Consider the following 23,111-nt stretch of genomic DNA (forward strand, 5'->3'; position numbering starts at 1 on the left):
TCTTTCCCTTCTTTGCTTAAATTGATATTGTGACGTATTATTGCTATTGCTATTCCACCACGTGGAATAAAAAAACAAAAACTGAGTTGTATGAGTGCTTATGTTGTGCAGTGCTGGAATTTATGGAGTCCCTCTAGTGGTCAATGGGAGAGTCACGCAGGGATGCTCCAACTCGCCTGATTTAAGTGGTTGAGAAAATGGATCAATAGGTGGATGGATTAAAAACACATTTTATTGGACATTATTTAATAAAATACAAGTACCATAGATTGCAACATACAATGCTGTTTTAATAAATAAGAAACAAAAAAAATCAGTCTATTCATGTTCACCCTTAATCATATAAATTGGGTAATTGGAAAGCACACTCTTCAATTTATAAAATGGTGTTGGGTGCTTAGAGGCATCTTGAGGCAACTCATTAACTTCAGTTGAAAATTTCAGCTATTTTATATCAAACGTAAATGCAATTTTTTTAAGGTCATTTTTTTCCCCCCCAAGTATCTCTGCATCTTCACCCCTCCTTCTCCCCCCATTCCTGCTTTGCCTTTGTTGCAAGATTCAAACCCCTCCAGCACAGCCAGTGTGATCGAGATGCAATCTGAACTTCCTGTCAGTCTGCGCAGTCCGTGTTTGCCTGTTATTGGTGGAAGGCTTGGAGCAGGGCAGCCACGGATATAAACAATAGCATCATCAGCATATCGTGACATTATTCGTTGTGAAGTCAGCTGAAATCTGGGACACAGTTGCATTCATCGTTCAGTGAGCTCTTCTATACAGTTAAACCCACCGACAGCAATGAATGTTGATTGTGACCTTTGTGGTTGGTTTTTGTAAACAACAACAAAATTGTGTCATCTTGCTTGTGGAAAAGGGTCGATGAGTCATTTCCAATGCCTGTGTGCAGATTCTGCACCTTTTATATTTTTTTCTGGCTAACTGCCTACCACAGGGTACAATCAACGGTCGATGGTTCTTCTATTAACCAAACTCACCGACAGCGTTGAATGTTCACTGGGGCAAGCACAAACCTGATGGTGACCAGGGAGATCAAGAAACGTGGGTTCAATGTTTCACACAGTTTTGCCCGACTTATTGGCCTATGCCACAATCTGCAAAAGCATGAATACCATCCTAATTCTAAACACATATCACATCAATAAGCTTACTTGACATCTAAATATATTTTTCTATGCATGTGCATATATCCTAACTTATATCCGCCACCCAAAAATAATCACTGTGGATTTTGTTTTTAAAGGAAACTGTTATGTTGATATGAATAGAAAAAAAAAAGTATTTTAGAGCCTCTGCATACTCCACAATCAAGGGCTTTGCACAAAGGACTGGCTTTGCCTCACTCATTGTTCAAAGTCAGCAATGTTAATGCTGGCCTGTCATAAACTGTCACCAAGTGTTGTATGCACATAGCAACTCCTCTAACACATTCTCATTATGACACTAAGGATAGAGTCGGTGTTTAGCAAAAGGCTTCATTTCCTTTAAAATGGTAGTGGAGAGATGTCATTTTGAAACAACTGAGTCATGGCAGTTTTTAGGTGTGGTCTATAGCGGGGGCACTCTCATGTCATCTCTTGCAATGAGCAAAATGAAACTGCTGACTCACCCAAATTACAAATCGGGCTAACTATCATGCAAACCTTCCTTTTCGGCGCTTATAGCCGCCCAGGGCCGTGCATGAAACATTTTACTGAACATTGAAATGTTGTTGCTCTTCCAGGCAATGTCAGTAGTCAGCTCATTAAAAATCATGCAACTGTTCATCAGAGGCCATGAATCAAGATGAGGCCAGCAGATAAATCTGCAATTTGGGATACTTTTAAAGATTGGATGGTTGCTGAGTTGATTAGGTAATGTGAAACAAAATACCATGCTGACACAACATTTTCAACCTTAAAGTACTTTAGATATTAATTTTATTCATGGCTGCTGTTAAAGAGTGCTGCCTAATTTCCCTGCATTTTCATCTTCTGCCTCCATGCACACAAAATCCCAATTAAAAATAAAATGTTTGCTTTTCACTGCAAACTCTGCTCACTGGCAGACAAGGATTTGAATGACAGTGTTGGAATTGACAGAAGTGGATGAGAAGGATGTTGCTTTATAAGGTCTTCTCTGGCCGCAGGATGAGGGTGACAGGAAGAAAGATCTAGGCCATGAGAGAGGCACAGAAAGAAGGAGAGAGGGAAGGGCCCTGAGCTGACATTGTTACCCTAATGTGAATGACAAGGTCTACGCACACATCAGCCCTCAAACCAGCCTGGATGTGCGGGAGACGGATGATGGCGGATGAAGGCAAAGTCAGAGTGGGAGTGAGAAAGGAATAAGAAGAGACAGGGGGAAGTGAGGGTGGGGTTTCAGGGTGTCCAGCCTTCAAAGACGTTGGCCTTAATGCCATGGACAGCTCTGACATTTAGCTACTGAGTCATCTTTAGATAAGCGTAGGTGGTGGTTTCTTCAGGCAAATGTAAATCTTCAGGAGAAGCTTAATGACAATGTTAGTTTGAAGAAAGGAGTCTGTAAATCTGCACAGGAGAAGGGAATTGTTAGCACTACTTATTTAGTCCAACCTAAAGAGTTTCCCAGCATTTAGTTCTGCTTGGAGACTATAGTTAAATTCTCACAACAGATCATTTCCCCGCAGAGTTCCCACAACAGCGAACTAGCAAGGCAAGTCTTGCAAATTGATGCCGTCAAAGTTTCCCCAATTGATACCAGTTACCTCGTTGGAACGTCCTCGTAATTCCAGACGGACAAATTCATGCAGGGATGATCAAATTACTCCGAAGTAACAAAAGGATTGCCTGTAGTCAGTATCAGAGTAGCATGTGAATGTGCGCTAATATAATTTCAATACAGAGGATTTTCTTTCTTTATATATTCGAGTTCATTATGTGGGTGATATTCTTTGTTCTACCTTTATAATGACCACAAATAGCAGGTCATGCGGGGTTGTCATGGCAGCCAGTCTACAAACAGTGGTTTTAAAGCTTGATTATAAGGTAGAATGATAGTGTTACTTCAAACGTTTGTTTCCCAATAATCAAAGCAATGGTTTTGTTGATAATTCTGTTTTATCTTTCCATCGTTGTAGATTTGCTGTTCTAAATGCAAATTACATTTCTGATGACTGCTATAAATTTGAAGACCAGATCACGTAGATGTTTGAGAGGAAAGCCCAGCTACATTTATGTGTCTCACAAGTGGGAGGACATTCCTGGTGAGGGTGCTGCTGACTGCCTGCAGGTATAGACTGGCTTCCTCTGTCTGTCTGCTGATATCAAACCGATCTGTTTCGTTGCCTGACTTAATGCTCATCTGCTCACGTGCCTCTGGCCTTGTGTGTGTGTGTGTGTCTGCGTGTGTGTGTGTGTGCGTGTGTGTGTGTGTGTGTGTATGCGTCTTGACTTCCTCAGTCTCACCACAGCTGGAATGTTGCCTTGTCTATTGGTGCCCTGCAATTACAGACATACAGACACATACAGGAAATTACAGATGAATCCCTGCTGTGAGGACAAAAGCCTCAAATGGACACATCCCTGTCTGCACAGGATAGACATTAGGGCACTAATTGGTCACTTGATTTAGTGACACCTGCACAATGTTAAGAAAGTCAAAATACCGTATTTTTCGGACTATAAGTCGCACCGGACTATAAGGCGCACCTTCAATGAATGGCCCATTTTAAAACTTTGTCCTGATATGAGGCGCACCGGACTGTAAGGCGCACCATTAATGCATCATGTCAGATTTTTAATCCAAATCAAATCATTCTCCATTTTATCTCTCTTATTTCAACTTCAGATGCAACAAATTACTTTATAATCACAAAATAATGATCCATAGTCTTTTTGATTCATAGTCTTCAGCGGGCCACTTATGATTGATTTCATGACACAATGCTTCGGGCCAGTTTAAATTTAGGAATTTGGTCCATATACAAGGCTACTATAAGGTGCACTGGGCTTTTGAGAAAATTTTAGGTTTTTAGGTGCGCCTTATAGTCCGGAAAATACGGTACACCAAACATACTTATATAGTGGTACCTCAAGTTACAAACTTAATTTGTTCGGTTACACCATTTGTAACGTGGAATGTGACTGAAATATTTTGAGTGTAGTTTGTTGTACTTTTAGGAAAAATGATTACTTTGCTCTCTTATTTAATTTAGGCCAAATAAAATAAATTGCATTCCTTGTTATTTACCACACAGCATTTAATATAATGTAATTTTCTTTTCCTCAAATGTAAACATTTGTTTTCACCATAACTGGGAGTAGCCTACATTAGAAAGCATGCCGACTAGCAGTGCATAATGTCATGAGAGAGGCGTGAACCTGGGAGGAAGAGGGAGAAGTGAATAATAGCCACTAGACTGCAGGAAGAGTAAGAGTACCTTGCTCTCACGTCATCCCTCTCTTTCTTTGACATACACACACCTAAAAAGCATGAGAGACTCCTCAGGGCACCAAATAATAATGTTCCTTGTCATTATCGTCACCCAGCCAAAGCACCCTCCAGTCTCCCGCACAATTCAAGCTGTGTCATTTACATTGTGTGTTAAAACGGGTGCATCAATAGATTCATCCAAAAGCAGAGCAAGTCCTTTCCTCTCTGATTTTCGAGTGCTTTAATAACCGGCAATCAAACCCTTGAGTTATGCCTTGTCAGGACTGGGAAGCGAAGGAGCAACACTTAGGCAAAACACAACTGATGAAAAAGTACTATCACGGTAGCCAATGGTTGCCTTGAAAAAAGTAGTTTGAATGCGATCAAAAAGAATCCTGCATTTTTGACAGGATTTCATGGATAACCTCACATTAATTCATTTTGTCAGTGGATATACAAATCGGGGGGAGGTGTACTCGGACATTGTAATTTGGGGCTTGTGCTTTTGGAGGAAGGCTGCAGGATGCTGAGGTTTGGGAGGGGCACCGGTTGGGGAGCCTGAGGGGGTTTGTGGGACATGTGGTGCAGCTGTTAAACTTGAGGAGATTGGTTGGGGCTGCTGAAAATAGACGAGGTGAAGCACGCACACTTAAGGGGCCGCACTTTAACACGGCTGTTTACGTATACAAAATGATAGTGAATTCTGCTCTGTCTGGATAATTGTTCATTGAAACTAGAAATGCAGGATCTGCTTGACTTTCGGTTAAATTACATCACTTTGCATTTGTTTATTTAGTAGACAGACATTTTTTAAAAATAAAGGTAAAGTAATTGCGTTACAATAATATGGGAGGGATAATGCAGAAGTTATATCACATTTACAGCGTTATCTTTTTACTCTATGGTCTCATACCGTAAAAGGCAATAGTGTGTGTGTGTGTGTGTGTGTGTGTGAGTGTGTGTGTGTGTGTGTGTGCGTGCGTGCGTGCGCAGCAAGCGACAACATACTGGTGGGGGTGGTATGCTGGCGTTAGACCGCCGACAGACCCACGGTGCCTTCGTATGTGTGTGGGTACCTCCATCATGTCTGGACCTGGACAGAAAACAAACAAAACAAAAACTGATCATTTTAAAGTCGAAAAGATACAAGCAGTAATAAAGCACACATGACAAATTTAAGATTTTTCTTTCATATCATTTCATCACACATTTGTAGTGGTACTGTGTATTTAGAATTATTGGCTAATGAGTAACAAAATGAGATCAAATAACTTCAAAAATGCCCTTTATCTCCCGTTTATAAGTCACACTGTTTTTATTTTTTTAATAAGTACAACAAGCCCACTTGCAACCTATAAACACCGTGGGTGGTCTTGAGAAACAAAGATGAAGAGCCTACTTGGGTGTACATTTGCACGTGATCCGTCTTTTTTTTTTTTTTGCACTCCTTAAAGTAGTACATCAGTTAATTTTCAGTGAGCTCAGCATGTTAGCCAGAATATCTAAAATTATGTTTTGGGCTGTTTTATTTTACAGCTTCATCACAGCCAGTCAGTGAGTGTCTACAAAATGTTCAGAAGTTGTATTGAAATGTTTGCAAACAAAACACTTGAGAGTAACACAGAGAGAGAATTTGAAACCTATAATGAAAGGGGTGTCTGCTGAGAAAGATCCAAACTTGTCTTCAATTGTAAGTAAAGCCTGGGCTCATTTGTGGCTTTTTCCAGTTGAATGTAATATTTAGAAATATATTTTAAGCCACTTTGAACACAATACTTTAGGGAGTTTTTCCCATCCCTATTCTTTGCCATAAGAATCATTTGTTTTTTGGCAAACATTCGACAGAATTTCATGTGGTGAGCGCAAGGGCTTCTTTCTAAAAACATCCCAAATTGTACAAATGCTGTGTTTAAGCATTTTTGGTTTGCCTACACAACGGGCCCGTGATCTTAAAGTACAAATTTGCATGCAGATGCTAAGGCCAATTTCAAGGCTCTCTTTTTAGCCTTATTGCAACTCTCTTTTCTTTATAGACATTAAGTCTTTTGTTATTTAAAACAGTCTACACAATGCTCTGTTGAAACCCGTGCTGCACACAAACCCTGCTGTAATAAATTAACTTGATAATTCAAAGAAATAATCTGTAAACGCAGTTGCTAAAGAAAACAGAAATCTCTCTCAAAACTGGTTGAAAGGTGGCTTGCAACAAAGGAACATGTCAGTAAAATATATTTCTTCAGAATTCCTCCCAGCCGGATCACGGAGTAGGAACAATGGCTGACCTTGGTTGGATGAAAAATTGCCTCAATTGTTCAAATTTGGCTTTGATGTTAAAATAAAGTGAGACAGGTCAGCACAGGAAGACTGGCACAGGAGAAATTACATCTTTTGTGATCTAATGGCTGATCTTATTTCTAGTTCTTAAAACTGAAGTTGGAAAGAATTTTGTTCTTTAAGCTCCCCATACAGTTAATTTCTCTTTTGATTACCGTATTTTCCGCACTATAAGACGCACCTTCAATGAATGGCCCATTTTAAAACTTATATATAAGGTGCACCGGATTATAAGGCACATAGAATAAATAACGCAATGTTGCTCAAACGTTAATGCAATCACAATATACTAACACTCGAAATAGTGAAAACAGTAACAATATATCAATAACTCAACGTTGCTCAAACGTTAATATCACACAACACACAAAAGAAACACGTAAAGCTTACTTTAATAAATTAGCGCACTGGATTATAAAACGCACTGTTGGCTTTTGAGAAAATTTGAGGTTTTTAGGTGCACCTTATAGTGCAAAAAATACGGTACTAAAAATGGACAAAAGTTAATGTACATTTGAAGAGTGTTAGAAAGTCTTTAGTTACTGCTAGCCTACCGAAGCCAATACTGGACTTTGTTTAAGGGTATGCTATTTTGCCAGTGCTCAAGTTGCACAACAAATTCCCTGGATGCTGAAAGATTATTTTGGGCTATCCCAAAGAAATGTTTCACTCCCATGACAGCAGGGTCAGACGGCAATAACCCTGCTTGAAATCATCAATAAACTTTTTAATCACAGGGCTTACAAGTTATCAAGTGTGAGAATGAGCTAAGGAAAACAAACATGATGACAGTCAGTCTTGATGGATTGATGCATTCTGTAGAAAGTAACCACTTTGGGGGCTTGGAATATAATTTAACAGTTGACACGCGATTCAGACGCATGGGTAGAAATACTAAATGAGTTCTTGAGTCAAAACCAAATAAAGGTTCCGTTTTTTTGTTTGTTTGTTTTTATTATAAATCCATTTAGGCCAGAGCTTCAGAGCTTGTTTACGTTATTTACCCCATCTTGTTAAATTAGCCCACAGACTTTAGTAGTTTATCTGCAAACTCTATCGGTGTTTTGAACCATATTGTGGTAAAAGCCTGTAGCGCAAGACCACCCAGAACTACTAACTTGCCAAATTTACAAAATCATCACAAGACTTACATTAATTATATCCATCCTCTGGGTGTGTCTCTTTGCTTAAAATATTTGAACCACCATCACTTTTGAAGATAATTTGGGGGTGGACATGTTCAAATACTACAAAGACAAATACAAATACAAACGCACTGTAAATTAAAAGTCCCAGCACTTTGTCGTAGACAACAATGAAAATGTAGGAGGCCAATTGCACACCATCTGTAATTTTGAAACATTGTGAAATCCTAATGAAGTTTGATAGAAGTTACGGCAAAAATAATCCTGCCGTATTTTTATCACATAGTGATAGTGATGGCCTTAAGAAGTTACGCTAGTAGACTTGTAAATGGCCACTTCCTTGCCATTTTATAGCAGAAAATACCCGTCTCAAGTCAAGAAAAGCCTGCTATGGCATTTGTGTACACTATACACTGCGGCTCTCGAAGCCAACGCCCTAAGTTACATAAAGCTAGATTCACATGCTGGCGTGGCACTTTGCCATCATTAATAAAATCTGTACGTAAACATTAAGGCAAAACTATGGTGGGCTCATGTTTACAATAATGCCACTCAAGCTCATTGTAAATGAGGCAATAAAGACATGAAGACAGAGTAAGCGTTCACTCAGAGCTTTGATCTTGTGCCCACCCGTTCCTGGGATTGTTCTTTCTTTTTTTTTTTTGTGAAAAGCATTTGGAGTCCACCTAAAAATGAGGACACCCAGAAGCAACTGATAATCAGTAGAGCAACATAGACTCACAGCATCTAACTTAAAATGGAAAAGGCTCCCAACAATAAATGTCCATTATCCCTGTCCACTCGTTTCCTCATAATGTTTCCAATGTGCTATCCGCCACAGATCAATGGCTTAATCGTGCTCCTGTTGTATTTTGGCCGCGATGCTATTGAAAGCTATTTGGAGCAAATAGGCAGGCTAATGACCCTGAGCTGATGCTCGGTGTTTGCCAGAGAGCTCCGATCAAGCGAAGGTAAGTAAACTCATATGTTCTCTCAGGGCCATGCTCGTGAGGGAATGAGAACACAAGCTATGGTTCATCATCTACTTAGTAACTTGGAAATTTGACCTGCTCGTACAATGATTATTGCAGGACAGCTCTAATTAAATAAACAAACGATTCTAGTCGCAACCAAATGTTGACACTTATGATCATCCGTAGTAGCTTGAGTTGACAATAACATACGGGTATTTTAGTTTTTATTATTTCCCCTATTAGAGTATATTTGGAATTCTTTTTTTCTTGCTGAATATTGACATCATGTTGCTGTGTGTGGATGCTGATGTGAAGTGGCTTGAGAGGTCGCTTCGATTCCGATCAAGTCTAACTACCTCTGACTACTTTGGCATGCTCGCAAATATTTAAGCCTGTGAATATTAAAAAAAAAAAAAAAAAAAAAACGGGGATGGGGGATTGTCTACAAGAATATGGACCCAAGAGCACTGTGCATTTGTGTGTGCATAAGCGTTTTAGTGTGTGTTGGTAATCCCAGCACCGGCAGACTAATGATAGGTCTTATCGACACCAAGCAGTCAATGTGAGCCTTTGTCTCCTCTCAGGAGGCTTGACGGAAAGCCTGGGGGGGGCCCTGGCTCTGAGTCTTTTCATTCTTTCAGCCAGTGATAAAAATGAATGCTAAAATGGCCACTGTTTTAATGCTTCATCAGCACAAAGCATCCCAGTTTCTTCTTGGAAAAAAAATGGCAGACAGGGGAGTTCATAGAATAATAATCAAACGATTTGCTCAAAGTGTCAAGGTTTGGATGTTCAGGCAGAAGTGTATATTTACATACACCCACACACAAGGCTTGGGGGAAAAAAGCTATTTTGGTAATCAATGACTTCATTTGAGGAGCAATTTAGTTATTTTTAGAAGCTTTTTTTGCACATTAATCCCAGGGACAAGGGTTTTATTCAACAATTAAAATACAACAATATAGCAGCCAGGTTGAATGTAGAGCTGCAGCTTTTGAATATTTCACATGCAGGTATCCTATCTTTACCTTGGGGCACCAAATAACTTGCTATGGTTATTTTACGGTTATTTACGGTTGTAACCTTGCACTGAGCAAACACATGTGTGATTGGTCATGCATTGATGAACAATAAATCTCAACAGATTGAATTCCTTTTAAATAACATCACCAAGTCAATATAATATAATATAATATAACATTATATAATGTAGTGAAGTTGTTTCCTTTCATGTCCGTCCAGCTAGTGTTTAATGCTTCATAGTGAACTCGTGAATCAAATACTAATATCCACCCACCCCTTGAAGCATTTTGAAGCTACTGCAATGATAGAGTATTTTTTGGTGGTGCATCCAGATGTAACACCACTGTTAAGACTTGTCCATCAGATTTATCATTTATAGCTGATTTGAGAGTCATGTTTGTGCCCCTTGCTGATATAAAGCACCGCCCATCTTCCGCTCACCCCTTTGGCGCGAGCGTGAAACGGACAATGACTCGCTGTGTCTCGTTGTGCTGCATTGAATCAATCGGACTTGACTGAGTGACTCACTTGGCTGTCACTTCCCGTAAGCGTCTTTTGAAATATGACACCATGTGACAACGTGTGGCATTGAGCTCTCATGCCTGTGCATGCAAAAAGAAAGCCACCCTACTTCTTTTCGGCCAGCAGGTTTAGAGAGAGTTGGACACCCCTCAAAGAGCAAAATGAAAAGACACTCAAGAGGAAATGAGTCGTGGGTGGGAGGTTGAATGCTCTACTTTTTTACTTTTTTCTTCGTCCCTCCCTGGCTTCACGTACCTCATTTCAGCCACTCCTAGAACGAAAAGGAGGGTATGTAATTGTAAATGTCACTACATTCGTTCTAGTTTGTTTATACGCGGTGCATCCATCAATTTGGATGAAAGGAAGAGGTGGCACAGCCCAAATTCTTCATGAGGTATGAGGATGTGTGTAAAAAAAAAAAAAAAAAAAAAAGGTCACATCAAGCAGTCACGGGACCTCTGACCTCTTGTTTCCTGTTTTTGAAAAGGCTGTCTTTGGTGGCCACAGGAGATGGAAAAAAAAACCTGGACCAATGCGAAGGCAACAGTCCAGGCGACAGTAACAAAAATGATGAAAACAGAAAGATGGCACGCATGTGTGTGGGCAACCAAACTGAGGGAGACCATGAAGCTGTGACTGCTGAAGAAAGAAGGAACAGAAGGGAGGTGTAACAAGGGAAAAAAAGAGCAGCAAAAGACTGAAAATAACCATTGAGCAGTATTGCTTTCATACGAAAAGCATTATGATGAGATGAGCATATTTTATACGGTAGAAACGTTTATAACTGAAATGGTCGTTTTGGTGATGTATGCTAGTTTTTAACAGTTTGCGGTCTTATCATTCTTGGCAAAATGTGATTGTACCGGAACTTGGATACCAAAATATTTGAGGCGCATATGCCTATAACATGATACAAACTCGAATGAAATCTGCAGTGTTTATTTCAGTGCCCAAAACGATAAAAGCTTGGACGGTGAGGCAGTCATCAAAGTTGGTAACCAGAGAGTGCGTTGTCATGACAAAAGGTTAAAAGCAGCAGAATGTTTGCAGAAAATAAGAAAATGCCGGAGTTGACGGAAAAGATGTAGCAAGTGAATCAGGCAGGAGTTCAAGTCTTCACCTGCTTGCTTCAACTGTTACTCAACACCAGGTACATATAAATATACACAAAACAAACGCACGAACGCAAAGAGCAGAGATCCCAGTTCTGGGACCGAGCCGACTGAGGCAAATTGTAGGAAAGGGCTCCAGAAGACACACCAACCTGAACAATGTGTAAGCCTAGGGCAAAGTGAGTTCTCTTACCTCTCTTTCATCATGGTTGTCTTTTCCTTGTCATGTTCGTCTCTCGGGGCGTGCGTCCCTTCTTCCCCCTCCATGTTGGAGGCATTTGGAGCTTCTTTTTTTTTTTTTTTCTTCTTCCTCTTATGGCAGCCCTGTACATGACCTGAACGGAAAAAGAGCAAAGAAGCAAAACGAGGGATGAAGTCAGCTCATAATAACTTTATCACTAACTGTAGAGAAAAATGAAATATACTTCTATTTAATCAGTTATTGCCAAGTCAATCACACTACAGTGTGTTAAAAAAAATGTATGAACAAGATAAGCGCAGATGGTGGTAGTTCATGACCTACGGCAGAATGTGCCTCCATAAAATCCAGAGTATATTTACTTTTACGTTTTGTATTATATCCCTGTTTTTAGTCACTTTTTTTAAGGTAGATGATAAAGATATAAAATGCTGTTTGAGGAGAGGGATAAAGTTTGCTCAGTGTAACAACCAATGAGGTTCAAGTTAAGGTCAGCTATGGCACATTAGCAAAATAGCAGTACAGTGAGTACTTCTATTTGAAATACGTCTGCCCCATTGCCAGTCACAATTTGTAAACCTGTGTTGACTTGCTACTCTCTGCACAGTGCTGCATACTTCATCTTCTTGCTATCATCATTAACAATTGTCCCACTGGGACGAATGTTTATCGTCGTGCCACACGCTCATAAACTGACAGGGCTTGTGTGTGCGTACAAGCATGCATAAACAATATGTGTTCAGGCTGTATACAAGACCTCTGAATGAATTTGCTTACAGCTGTGACAGCTGCCACCACGATCACACACACGTTCACAAGCGTGTCTTCTCATTTGTTTCATACAGCTGTACAGATAACACATAAAGGTTACGCAAATTGTGTATAATGGCCAGTAGACAATGTAGCGTTCCCATTCATTCACCCGCTCACACTATCGGCAGCTTTGCCAATTTGTGTTGGGGGAAAAAAAAAACGGAAGAAAATAAACAAGTGACTTGCACTGTTGGTCCTCTTTATTCCTGTGAACAAAACAGATAGCCTCGCTCGTCTCCTCATTCATTTTCAAGATAAAACCTCCTCAGTCACACTCGTTTTCCAGCTCCAACCGCCCCCCATAACCCGCACCGCACCAGTCGGTTGGAGACCCGCCCAAAAATCCACAGCCAGGCAGAAACACTGATCCTTTGTTCGAAACCCCCAAACCCACCCACAACACCCCCACTCCACTTCTTTTCTGCAAGCCCTTTACCATGCTATGGATGATGCTGTTCAGCAGTGACAAAGACATGTCTCAATACGAACACCATAATGAAGTGAGAGATTGAGTGCTGGTATGGAAGCTGGAGTTAGTTGGGCAGAAACAAACAAAAATGCAGATGTCCTATATACAGTATATATAGATAGATAACCAAGTAATGAGAATACAACAGGTTCTTTATGTGCACTTGGGCACAGATGGTATGGCAAGTCACATCATGAACCCTAATTAATCAACACACATATTTATCAAACGTCTTTAGCTTTTTTTCAGTAGTCGGTGTCTGTGCACCCTCTCAAAATCTACACGTATGTGTCGTAGCCGCCTGCAGTAACAGACGCAGACGGAACACGACAGACAACGTGTGTGTGAAGTGCTTGTGTGCGTGTGTTTGTGTGTGCAAGTCCCAGTGATGCAGCTCAGCCTTGATCTAGACTCCCGCCTCCCTTGGACTCCCCCGCTGTGCATCCTTCATTAATCAATAGGACAGATGAAGACAGACTTCTGCTTGGATGCGAGGAAAAACAATAGATGGCGTGTGTGAGTGTGAATGTAAAGGAGGCTGAATCGTCCTCAGGGAGAACCTGGCAGACATGATGCAAGGCTTCAAGGCTTCCTGCCCACACAAAGATCATTCACACTGGATTTGCTTTCTTGTACCAGCCGAAAAAACAGACTGAATTTGATAGATGATTTGCATACATTATATGTCTCTAAGCGTGTGTGTAACAACCCAAACCTACTGAAACGGCTTCACTCCAAAAGATGAGGCGGGGGGAAAAATGCTTTGATCAGGTGTGAATTTCACCCGTCCAACTGTGCAAGCACATAAAACAGTAATGGCTTGTTCCGACTGATGTCAGTCTACACTCTTAAATAATATTAATAATAATAATTGAGTAAAAAAAAAAAAAAAGGAAATTGTGATAAATCTTAATTTACGGTTGAATTATTTGTGGCTATCTATATGTGTAGGTGGCATACTACATTATGCTTCTAACTAACGTTGACATTTGCTTTATATTGGCCAGTGGAAGACTATTGGTTGGACAATTACTTTTGATGTAATCTTTGATTTTAATCACATGGTCCAGTGTATTTAAAGTTTTTGTTAATGACCTCAGTAAATCAATTTCAAGGCTTTATGTGAAATTTGCAGGACATGATTGTGTAGTTTCAACAAAGTTACAGTTGAATTCTCTTGTAACTCATCTGTCTGCTATTTCCTGGTCTTTTGAAGCAATCGAACCCTATCACATAGTATACGACACTACAGTAGATGACTATATACTGGATGTAGTTGTGTTTTGACTATTGTGTTTACACTTAATTGGACTGGGTTAGCTAGCCCCATTGACTTAAATATGAGGGTAGCCTTATTTTGCTGGCTGCTGTCAGCACTTATTTGTCAACAGCTATTTTCATTTCGAGGAGGGATACACTAATGAATGATGACTAATTGATGAATAATTCATGCAATTATCACAACATATGTATTTAATCATCTGTGCTTTGGCAGAGAATGTTTGTTCTTTTGGGAAGTTTGGGCAGACAGAAATGGTGGTATTTTGCTGCCATCAGACTCGTATTGACGTGGTACAACCAATCTGTCTGTTTACACCGAAGTACTTTGGCAGATATCCAATACACATCTAATTTTTATCTACAATTGGAGGAGGCATGAAATCGTCCTGACCATTATAAAAAAAAACACAGGAGAATCAATTTTAAGTGTTTGTGTTCTCTTCACACTCCTATGACTCCCAGTACTAAAACTGTTGAGGAAAAATATCTGAATTGTGTCATTCTCATGTTATCTCAGAGACCAATTTAAGAACAATAAAACTGTGAATATTGAGGTTAATAGCACTAACCCAGTCTCTTGTAAATATGTATTACCGCTACCAGTTCCCTATCATTAAACCAATTTGATGAAAATTACAATGCAACCTAGACATGAAATCCTGTGTTCGTTCTTCACCCGAGATGCCCTTAATGTTGCAGCTCATTGTGTACTGTGACATTGTACCCATGCCTGACACCCAGACAAAGGAACCAATGCGGGCCTCGAGGGGGCAGATGACAAACACTCCTAAACCATGGCCAGACATAATCCCCCCCCCCCCCCTCCCATCAAAGCCCACAACAAACGCACAGTGGAGGGGGGCCTATTCAGAGCATATTAGGGAGGTGAAGGAGGCTAGGCACTGGGGGACCCTCCCCACATGGCTCTCCTAATCATCTGAGACAACTCCAGAGGCAGACCGTTACCAAATTCCCGCCTCAAACCATTTGCCGTCGCAAGACTCCCCCCTTTTTTTTTTCACCCCACCCAACATATGACCCAGACACATCCAGTGCTTACAAGGGTGGGCGGCCATGAAGTGGAGAAGGTGATGAGCAGTCGCTTGGGAAATGTAGCATAATTGTCCGCCTTCTTTGGCCAAATTAAACAAACTCGACTGAATTCAAGTACCCATAAGTCTAATGACCCCCTTGTCATTTTAGCAAACGGGCACGTTCCATAGAGCGCACCATTGATGCAGAATGATGAGCGAGACCCTGTTGTCTCATTATATTGTCTTCAATTAGGTAGGAGACGATGAGAGACAATGAGAGAAGCACTGGTAATCATGAGGCTTCCCGATTCACGCTGGGAAACAGAACTTCATTACGCGCGATGGTCCCGCATCGACGATAAAACCCCAAATATGTATGGGTTCATTCATGGGAGGTTTTTTAGCATAAAAGGCTCAGAAAGTGGAAAAACTGAAAATCTCGCTGAGGGTTCTGAAACAAAGGCTAACTAAAGATATCTGCCAGAGTAATTATGTGTGCTGTCTTCATTTTAAATGACCTGAATTCTTATCCTTGGGCTTTATTTTAGGTATAATTTGTAGGTAAATTGTAACAGACTAGTTTTGGCTTTGGCACACAAAAGTCAAATGAGTGGGACAACTGAAGACAGGATTGTCATCTTTCCTATTGTGTTATGACTACAAAAATGAAGAGATCACCTAATTTCATACTTCAAGTCCAGCTCACTTCAGCCTGTTGAGGTATGAAGTGGTGTTACATTAAAAACATGCGCTGACAAACTCTTCGAATAGAAATTTTACAAGAAGGAGTCAGGGTATTTTTAGAAACAGATACTTAGAGTGGAAGAAGAGACAAGTGCTTGAGTGAACTTCTAGGGAGAAATTTGCTGACATGAAGTGAAGCGATGATGTCTTTTCATCTTCACCGCCGCATAAATGTTGTACAAGCTTAGTTTGAGAGGAAAAAGCTCAGACGGTGCCGATGTCAGCTCAAGAAAAGTTGAGAGCACAGAAGAGGGTTCATCTGAGAAATGACTATGAACCGACATCTCGTTGGCTTTGTGGCAGACCTCCTCATTTAAGGACCATCTTGACAGATAGACTATGATAAAAGTGAAAATTTTCTCTAGTCAACCTGGTAGCTGTATTGTCCAATTCCAGCCCTCCAAATTTACACCTTTGATCACAGTACGAGCTAATCTGGGATGAGAACTCACACCAGCTCCAACGCTTTGTCAAAAACTAAGAGGAATTTATTGTTTATTATTAAAGTGAAGTATACATTCTTTAGATAGGCCAAAATGAAGGTTTTGAGAAAGAGCTCAATTTATTTCTTCCCATTCATCCAACTGGGATTATTATGATCCCCGTTCATCCACCTCAGGTGTTTTTTCTGATAAAATGCTGCTCACTTTTGCTTTTGTACCACCAAGCAGGGTGTGATTATCCATGGCAACCTTTGATTTGTTTTCAATATGTCCTTGTTTTCACTCGGTTTCAGTCATCACAGGTGGTCCTCAGTGTGCTCTTACAGTAAAAGAGTGTATCAAGAATGTTCTTATTGTAACACAATCAACCTGAGGACAACTGAGTTATGGGTTTATATCTATCCCCTTTTTATGTCCGCTTTGATCACGTCACATGTATTGATTGTTTCCTAATACATATGCTGACAACAACAACTGTCAATTAGGAAGGCGGTTTTCAAATTTAGGAACAGATTTTTCTTGGGGGAAGAAGGCTGTAATGTGAACTGTGATTGTTTCTTTCTTCGTTATGGCTTTATGTGTATAGTATAATGCTGATCCAGATTAGGATTATTGGGCATTTTCACTCAATGATGAGTAAATTGCAATAACATGGAACTGCCAATGTGGAGTAAATATATGTGACTGGCAAATACATTTGAAGGTACTTGCGAGTACATTTGAATGTATTTGCAAATATGTTCCAACATACTTGTAGTTTAAAAGCTAAAAACAAAAATGTTTTCCCATAATACCACAGGGTATTGACTTGCACATGCGCAAGTTAAAACAATGCTAATTTCTTGATAATAAATTAAAGTAAACATTGTTTACTCCTAATTTTTATATATTAGCTTTTTCATTTATTATTATGTCTGCAGTGCATTTTTTTTCCAAAATGCCATGAGGTATGCGCATGCGCAAATCAACACCCCTTGGCATTATGAGAAAAAATACATATTAGAAATTATGCACTGCAGACATAATAACAAATGATAAATATTTTTAAAAAATCGCTTTTTTTGTATGTGCAAGCCATACCTCGTGGCATTGTGTGAATTTTTTTACCATTTAGCCTACGAGTACTTTCAAACGTGTTTGCAAATTCATTTGAAACAATTTCTTCCACATTAGCAGTTTTATGCATTCGTAGTGAACAGAGAGGAACATGAATGCTTTAACCACAGGCTAAATGTTAAATGTGTTCATCAAGCTGTATGGTGCTGCCATGTTCCTCCATGCATGGTGCAACAGTGTAGAGCAGCGAGCATCTGCCTTGTCTCCCTGCCCCAGATGGTAGCGGCAAATATGAAGATTAGTTCATTAACCTCACTGTGCTTTAACCAGTGGGCCATGCAGAGGGCTTGCTCCTTCCACGTCTTCTTGAAATTTATTAACACTTATTAATAGCGGAAGGAAACTTTCACTAATGGCCTAAGGTGATTTGCGCTGTTGTTATCAAACACTGAGGTAATTATACGTGACATGCTTCTGATTAGCACTCTTGTGATTATTGGACCATTTAAAGTCATCATTTTTTTTGCTCCGTTTTGGAAAGGGGTAGAATGGAATCAATTTTCCAGAACAGAAAACATTATAGAAGAGGACAAAAAGTATTATGGAAAACAAGGGGCAAATTAACAAAAAATAAATTACATTTAAAAAGAGTGAAAAGGATCTGTTTTTATCGTCTCGTGCTCACAGTGTGAGAAATGAACTTGTAATGTTTGTGTGTGGGCGCTGAAGGCATTGAGGGTTTGCACCTGGAGGAAGGAGGAGCTTGTGAGAGTCAAAGGTCATCTTGCGGGCTAAACAGGAATGAGGTGCTCCCTCTCGGTGCAAGGAGCAAGCAACTCTCGTGGTGGGTTCACACAACGCGAGCCTTTCACACCCCTGCCTTGCATTTCCGCCTTTACCATTTTTATTTTCTGAAGGGTTGCAGTAATCCGTAGCCGGCCCAATTATCCCCCCCTCCATTCTCGTTCCTTTCGTCCGTTTTCTCCCCTTGGATGGAGATTCAAAAACAATTAACCTCTTCACTGCTGGGGACTTTTCCCAGGAAAGGGCACGGTGGTAATTGAATGACTCTGCACTGACCATGACTTCACCCCTTCACGCATAAATCTGGTTATTGAAAATCCTAATCTGTGTCTTTGTGATGGTCCAAAGTCATTAACATGGAGGTTGTACCATCACACTAGGAAGGCGCTATTTGACTGCAAGGAGGATTTAACCGGACTGTTTGCATCTGACCTACTTAAACTGAGTGTTTGCATAATATGTGTTGTTCTGTGCAATTCTGTTACATTTTTCGTACCAAGTGACGGACCTTTTTTTCTCCTCCACCATAGCTGGTTTGCGTTGGACTATTTCACACCAAGTGTCTATAAGTTGTAAGAGCATCCCCCACATCCTTAGCCTTCAATAAAATGTTCTCTTTTCCCCCTTAGTTATGGAGGGGCCTCCTATTCATCTCCAGGTAGAAAGCCTCAAAGTGTAGGAGGGAAGAACAGCTTGTTGCACCCATTGAACTTTTTATTACTTCCCCCTTCAAAGGGTGGTGGCGGAAGGAGAGATATCCTCAATCTCCTTGACGCCATGACACACGTCAGTTCTCAGCAAACGCATATAAACAAGTGTCAGCATTGAGACTGGACCCCTGTACATATTTTTTTACACTTGTCACATGAGACAAGATTACGCTGTTTTGGAAGCTGAGGCTAGAAATAATCCTCGAACAAACATGTTTACCAAAACTGTCAATGTTTGGCTTAACAGCGTCAATGTTTTTTTGACAGCTGAACGAGAGACCTGAATAACATGCTTTTTTTTCTGGGTTGTGGATCTTGTTATACATAGATCTAACTGCCAATGTAAAACTAGTTTTCTATGAAATATCCAGTCTCATTATCACACAAATGCGGCAGGGTGATGTAATCCCGAACCAACACTTCAAGATGTCTGGCCTTCTCTAAAGGAAGATGTTCTTGAAGAAGAATAAGTCAAAACGAAAGTGGTCTCATGCATTTTTATCAATGACCTGCTTTAATTAGTGTTTCCTTCTGTCTGACTTCAGAAACAACTTTCAGCCCCCAGCTGAAAGCCCCCAAGCCCCCTGAGTAAAGTTGAAGTGCGCCAGTCAGCAACTGAGTCTTATTATAAAATAATTAAAATATAGACAATTAATCAATTTAAAAAAACCTCTTCAGATGAAGATGAAGTCTAAAGTTTCATCTTGAGTCCAGTATCTACAAACATAGAAGGCAATAGAATGCATTTTATATTTTAACCTATTGAGCAAAAAAAAAAAAAACAGCACAATAACTCCAGGTTTCATGTCGAAACGTGTTTGATAAAACATGCATACACACACATGCACTCACACGTGAAAGGAACTCTTTGATGTTTCCTTGTGAATGTCTACTGAAGCTGTGTGAGTCACCCATCCTCCAATCTCAAATTTTTGTACAGTGCATCCCTGCATATTCACGGTTCGGCAATCCATAATACCTATTCACATATTTCTTTTATTAGTAACCTATCTTCCCTTATACACAAAAAAAAATTGCGATTTGTGGCAAAAATAGTCAATAAATTATTAATTTCTTAATGTGGCAAAATATTGTCATGGCATGGTATAATAGTGTTTCTTTAATCTAGAGAGCAATTGGATACTGTCAGGTGTAAGCTAGCAAAAGAAAACATCAAGCAAACTTCTCTGGTGGAAGGTGGAAGTCCACCTACACACACACTCACTTGCTCCACTTCCAGCCCCCAACTTGCTCATCCAATCACAAATCTAACAGTGGCAATGTGAGATGACAAGTCAGAGAGAATAGATAAGATGGCGTCCACCGTGTTTGCAGTGGTTGCTTTTGCTCATGACATTATCGCCATGCTGGGAATCCGTAATAACATTAAACAGCCTTAATTTTACGCAACTTCGGCCTATGGAGACACCGCACTTCCCAACAGCTCAGTAGTACTTGCAGGATTGATGTAACACTTTGTTGTTAATTTTTTATTGTTTTACATCACATTGCACTGCTACCGTAATTCATAATTTGAATTGTTGACATATACGTACGTACAGGCATTGAACATTGTCTATTGCCAGCTTAGCTGTAAACTAAGTTTCCTGGACAGTATTTTTATGCGTACAGATGTTTAAATATATTTGTGTTTGGAATGTTGTTAAAGGTTTTGGAATCATAGGTTGTCAACTGTTAGTGTATAAAGAATTTTAGGGGAGCATCAATTATTTACAAAAATTTGCTCTTCGGGCTCAGTCGCTGTTCCCAATGAAGAGCAGGAGTTCTCTGTTGCGGTAGTGCATAAACTGCATACCGCTGCCACTCGAGACACAACTCTTAACAACATATGGGCCTGGAACTGTCGGCAGACATATGAATAATAGAACCCCGCCTCCCAAAAAAAAAAAAAAAAAAATCGCCTTTTTTTCTGGTGAACTGAAACATCTCTTGATCATTATGTCTCGCTTCCAGGTGTCTGCTGGTTGGAGCGACTGTAGGTGGTAGTTAGATTGAGGCTGGTGGTGGCGGTAGAGGGTGGGGGGTTGCACGCCAACAAAGCGGGAATAAAAGCGTCGCCTACATACCACCAACATCAAGGAAGGGAGGGGGCGAGAAGGGTGCGGGGAAAGAAAAAAGTAGGTTCATAAAAATTTGATAAGAAGATCTTCAGCTAAGTGACATTCTGTGTTTCTTTCCTCTTTTTCATACATCAGTTCCCCTTCTTTGTAGCTCTTCAGTGCGCCTGGAGAATAGGGTAGACAGATTTTATAGGTCCTAATTAAAGCCATATGACGCCTTTTCCAACATCAAATGGCGCTGGTCCTGCATGCCATTCCCTGTTATTGTGCAGAACAAATGCACAATCACAAGGACCCCATTTTTAGTCTAGACTTTAAAGTGTACACCGTTTCTACATCCCCCACCGCACAGAGCTGTGACCCCACCAATTTCAAATCGATAAAGAGGTTCTGGGAGTGACGTGACCTCTTAAGGGTGCGGTGGTTGTGGGGATGTAGAGGGGGGGGCAATGTTGCACGGTTGAAAAATGGACTGAAGTCTGTTCTTACTGAAAATGTATCTCACATTCTTTAGCTCCATTGGAAAAGTATATATTTTTCTTTTTTTATAGCGCTATTTACTGAAGTAGCCAAGTGCTTTGGACCTGACAAACGAGGTTCTGGACTGTCCACCCCTGAGGGTTGAAGTGAAGTGCAGCCCTGTTTATAGAGTCCTTTAAGAGTTCTTTTTTTTTTTTTTTTCTGGCCTGGCCACCCCAGCCCCCCTCCCTAATTGTCCTCATTGAGCCTTGTGGAGCGGGTGCACAGGCAGCCAGCCAGACGGCCAGGCTTGGGTCATCGGGTTTACCGCGTGCTTTTTATCTATATTTCATGCTATGGCGCTGTGCAGACAGCTGAACCCCCCCCATGCATGTATCACAAAGGGGGGAAAAACTCATGTGGGTGCACAAAGAGAGGTGACATGACAAGCACATGTGCAAATCACGTAACACGTCGCAAATTTTGAACTGCATTTCATAATGTTTAATTTTTCTTTGTGCTCACGCGTCCGCGCAAAAAGTACCACATTTGCAATAAAAACGCTTGAGCAAGCCTTTAAATTGCTGACACTGTTTTGTTAAATTAATTTCTCGATAGCAGAAATCAGAAATGAAAGTATATCAACATGTTCTACTTACGATTCATTTCAGCAACTTATGGGCGTTTATGTCTCGCCCCCGTGCGTCTCCGGCCGTCTGCTTGCGGAAAAAAGTCTTTCCTTCTTCGGCAGTAAGAGTCATGTGCACATCTTCATAAGGTGTTTTTTTTTTTCTATTCTTTTTTTTTTTTTTTTTTTTTTTTTTTTTTTCCAAGCACAAATTGTCGCTGCACATACCGTAGATGCTTGTCGTCCGATTTGGCCGGTGTCAAGTCTGCAATGATGCCTGGGCTGGTCGCGATTGAGCGCTGCGAGGAGAAGCAACATATAGAAAGGCGTCATGTGAGCAGGAGGGGGCGTGCGCCATTGGCCAAGCGCGCACACTGCGACCAAGCTGGGCCGTGTTCCATTGGACCAGGACTCTAACCGAGGCGCCTCCTCACTTGGCTGTGCACCACAATAGGAGTGCGCCTCTTCCGTTCGTCGTTTTCGTCAGCGGCGGCGGGGAAGGGAGGGAAGGGGGGTGAGGGGGGCACTGGTGCGCGCTCTCAAAATCAAAGAGAGTCAAAATGTTTTTGGAGGACGCATATTTTAACTGTTCTCGCCACCTCATCCCTAGCTGCCAACCTGATTAGTTAGGTTGGACAATAGTGGTGATGAAAGGAATTATTGCAACTATTTATAAATCACACAAAGCCGAAATAAGGGAGTACGCAAGAACACATTTTATTATTTGTCTTCATGAATTGGCCATTTAGTATTTTTATTAGTTTGGTGTCATCACTTTTGTATTTTAAAAGAACCCTCAGGACACTTTTAACATTGGAGTTATTCTATATAAACTACTGCAACAATAACAATATTGTCAAATAGTATTTT

At 40.5% G+C, this 23,111-nt stretch overlaps 1 long non-coding RNA gene across 2 annotated transcripts; it reads right to left on the reverse strand.

The window, feature by feature from the left end:
* Positions 1–214: 214 nt before the first annotated feature.
* On the reverse strand, positions 215–22,733 carry LOC137840672 (uncharacterized). 2 transcript variants are annotated; one of them, XR_011087553.1, is made up of 4 exons: positions 22,273–22,733; positions 11,714–11,855; positions 4,418–5,503; positions 215–3,476 (listed from the first exon to the last, which is right to left on the reverse strand). It is a non-coding gene; the product is annotated as an uncharacterized lncRNA (long non-coding RNA). The 2 variants fall into 2 exon arrangements; XR_011087552.1 differs by having other exon boundaries at positions 5,419–5,503; positions 22,273–22,693.
* Positions 22,734–23,111: the final 378 nt, after the last annotated feature.

The sequence above is a fragment of the Syngnathus scovelli genome, chromosome 10 (genome assembly GCF_024217435.2).
Source record: "Syngnathus scovelli strain Florida chromosome 10, RoL_Ssco_1.2, whole genome shotgun sequence".
NCBI classification, from domain to species: Eukaryota; Metazoa; Chordata; class Actinopteri; order Syngnathiformes; family Syngnathidae; genus Syngnathus; species Syngnathus scovelli.